At 41.2% G+C, this 3,507-nt stretch overlaps 1 pseudogene; it reads left to right on the top strand.

Annotated features, from left to right (window-relative positions):
- The first annotated feature begins 873 nt into the window (after positions 1-873).
- LOC102287571 (large ribosomal subunit protein uL24 pseudogene) lies at positions 874-1,321 on the top strand (annotated as a pseudogene).
- The last annotated feature ends 2,186 nt before the right edge of the window (positions 1,322-3,507 follow it).

Below are 3,507 nucleotides of genomic sequence, written 5' to 3'. Positions count from 1 at the left end.
TTCCTTTAGGCACTTTAGGGTACCTGGCTCAGTGACAGTCTCCTCACCCAACAGTATCAATTATTCTGTTCTACTTAATTTTCTCTAATTTTGTGTGACCCTCTAAATTACATCCTAGTAAGTGATTCTCTTTCAGATTATTCCTCATCTAATTTCACTCTCTTAAATGTAAACTGTAATTTGTGCCTATGGCTTCCTTCTTTAAAAATTCCAGGGACTTCCCTGGTGGCCCAGTGGCTAAGACTCTGAGCTCCTAATGAAGAGGGCCCCCTGGTTCAATCCCTGGTCAGGGAACTAGATCCCACATGCTGCAACTAAGAGCCCACATGCCTCAATAAAAAACGTGGCTCAGCCAAATAAAAAAATATGCTTTAAAAGATTCCCTATTCCACTGTGGTTTAATTTAAAACTCTGAATTTCTCCCCAAGAGAGCAGATTATCATGCTGCATCTTGGCCCAGGTGGGTTAATCCCCATGATTGGTAAATCTCTGAGATTTCCAGGGTCAGAAATGCCAAGGGATATATTTTACACATATTGAAAATATTGAGATCATATTTAACCATTGCTAATTAGCTTCCAGCAGGCTAAGGGGCCGCCAGGAGCAGGTGAATAGGTGTGTCCCACACAGGGGTGTCTGGCAGAGAAGGTGAGCAGTGGCTGGAATGGAGCCAGCACTACACTCCCCAAGCTCTGTGCACTTCAGTGCACAACTGGGGCCCTGGCAATACAGGGGCCAGTTCCAAAGTCTTCACTACGACTTCTCTGGCTTTTCACGTGATTTACCACTAGAAGCCTGCCTGTCAGAAAGCATCTTTCTTCTTTTAAGAATGTGCCCAAAACAATGACCACTGCTGAAGCACCAGCAGCCAAAATGAAGTTCAATTCTTTTGTGGCTTCTCATCAAAGCAAGAACCAGAAAAGTCACATCAGTGCACTTCCCCACGTTCACAGGAAGAGTATGTCTTCCCCTCTTTCCAAAAGAGCTGAGACAGAAGAGCAGTATTCGATCCGTGCTTATCTGAAAGGATGAAAAAGTTCAGATTTTGCAAGGGCCCTGCAAAGAGCAGCAAACTGGCAACACAGCCCGAGCTTATGGGAAGAAGTATGTCACCGACACTGAGTGCAGCAAGAGGAAGCTAATGGCACAGCTGTCCACGTAGGCATTCAGCCCGGCAAGGTGCTTGTCACTAGACAAAAGCCCGACAAAGACCGAAAACGATCCCAAATCTCGCCAAGTAGGAAAAGCAAGGGATAGACATAAGGAAGAAACAATTGAGAAAATGCAAGAATCATTAGCAACTTTCATTAAAAACTGTTAAAATGGGACTGCCCTGGTGGTCCAGCGGTGAGGAATCTGCACCTCCACTGTAGGGGATGCCGGTTTGATCCCTGGTTGCACATGCTGCACAAAAACAAAAAAACTGTTAAAATGAAAAAAAAGGAGAATGTGGCAAAATATGTGGGATAGAAGGCTGGATTAAAAAGTCAGGATGTATCAACTTGTGTGGATAAGAAGAATGCCTATGACCAGATAACAGTGCTGGAAGCCAGAACATCAGAATGTTTACAATATGAGTTCTGAAAGGTGGAGTTATGTTTCTTATTTACATTCTCATATCTTTATAAGTTATCTGCAGCAAACACTGCTGTATTTTACCTTTGCAGACACTGCTCCCCACATGTGGAAGGCTCTCCTTTCTATTCTGCTGTCAAGAGTTTCATATTCAACACAACTGCCAACTCTTCTATGAAACCTATTTCATATTCTTTTTTCTCCAATATCAACTCTCTCCACCTTAACCTTTTCCAAGTTGGTTCTCTGCCTAAGCCTTCTGCTTCTTGACCAGAAGAGGTCTCTCCTGTGTTGCTCAAAAATAAAAAAATAAAAAAAGCTTTTTTTTTTTTTAATGTTTTGTTGGTTTGCACTTTTTAAATAAAGGAAATCTTTGTCATTGCCTATTAGAGATATTGTGATACTATAGAAATCAGAGGTAGAAATTCTTCAATGCTTCTGTAACTAACAAATTTACAGATAGAGCATTTTATTCACAAAAGGGAGCTTAAACCCTTTGGGTCTACCCCTCAGTGCTTTGCACTGAAATTACACCTGATATGTAAAAATTTGAAAACTGAAAAAAAAAGAAACTAAGGGATAACACATTTAGACAGAAAACCATGTCTTTTTCTAGGGACAAATTAAAAACCATCGGTAAAGTGCTTCTTTGGAATTCAAGGAAGGCCTCAGAGGCTACATTTTTTTCTACAGACAAGAGGCAGGCAGAGGACATGTTGTGAGGAGTCTGTTCCAGGAAGGCCCATAGAGTTCTGCTCAGTTACAGATACAGAGCAAAATCAGCAAAGCAAAAAAGCACATGGGGTGAAGTCCAAGGGACAATGAGCACTAATTTCCAAAAGTTCTCTTTCAGTGAAGTCACACAAGATATATTTACTTACCCCTAGCAATGAGCTGTGACAACTCTGTTCTTTCTTTGATCAGGAAAATTAACTTGTGCATTCTTTGGTCTTTTCTGGGGATTTAAGAGAATATCTTGCAAGTACAGCAAGGTTCATTTTCTTCCAGGTATTAGGAGACAAAGGTCATGGGGTTCTCAAGCAATCACAGGTGCATTTTATCCTAAGTGATGACTAGATGATCAGGCCTCAGCTGGTGCTACCCTCCAGAGAAGAGTTAAGCTTTAGAGTGTCAGAGAAATCAGAGCAGATTCCAGCAGGATGCTGGATTTGAGCAATGGGTCAGATGTGAGCCAGTGAGAACTAGAAAGGACTTTCCACACATGGGAAAAGCAGAAACAGAGGCAATGAGGAAAAATCACTATGTTTACAGAATATGTGAGGATATCCTAGGCAGAGAAAAGTTTCCTGCTGGGAAATAAAGGTAATCTTAGGAAAAAGGATCCAGCTTATTGAGGACTTTAAATTCCAAACCAGTAGTTGAAATAGATTACTATTAATGATCATGACAGAGTTTGAGAAAAACTAATCTGGCAATAGTTCAAAGGATGAATTGAAGATTAAGAGATAAATAAACCGGTTTGAACATAAATCCAGGTAAGAAGCCCCAGTTAGGATCAAAGCTATGCAGATGGGGAATAGGGACCTCTATCGAGATGGTTTATATTGGAGTGAATGAAGCACACAAGCAAGGCTTGAACACGTGGTCAACCTATCCTGGAAATGAGTTTAGCTGCACTTGGTAAGTTACCTTTATAAATCAGGTCAGTAAGACACTATTGGAACTTTTTTTTTTCCATGCACAGCTTGTGGGATAATTCCTCAACCAGGGATCAAATCCCAGCCCTTGTGAGTGAAAGGACTGCGTCCTAACCACTGGACCACCAGGGAAGTCCCTATTAGAGCCATTTTAACCTCCAAGAAAAGCTATAAAACACTTTTACTAGAAAGACAGGTGATAACGCAGAAAGGAAATCAGTGTGTGGTGTAGGAGTACCAGGAGGTGCAGTTGTTTTTTATTTTTTATGGTGAA

The sequence above is a fragment of the Bos mutus genome, chromosome 7 (genome assembly GCF_027580195.1).
Source record: "Bos mutus isolate GX-2022 chromosome 7, NWIPB_WYAK_1.1, whole genome shotgun sequence".
NCBI classification, from domain to species: domain Eukaryota; kingdom Metazoa; phylum Chordata; class Mammalia; order Artiodactyla; family Bovidae; genus Bos; species Bos mutus.
This window is presented reverse-complemented; position numbering and strand designations above follow the sequence as displayed.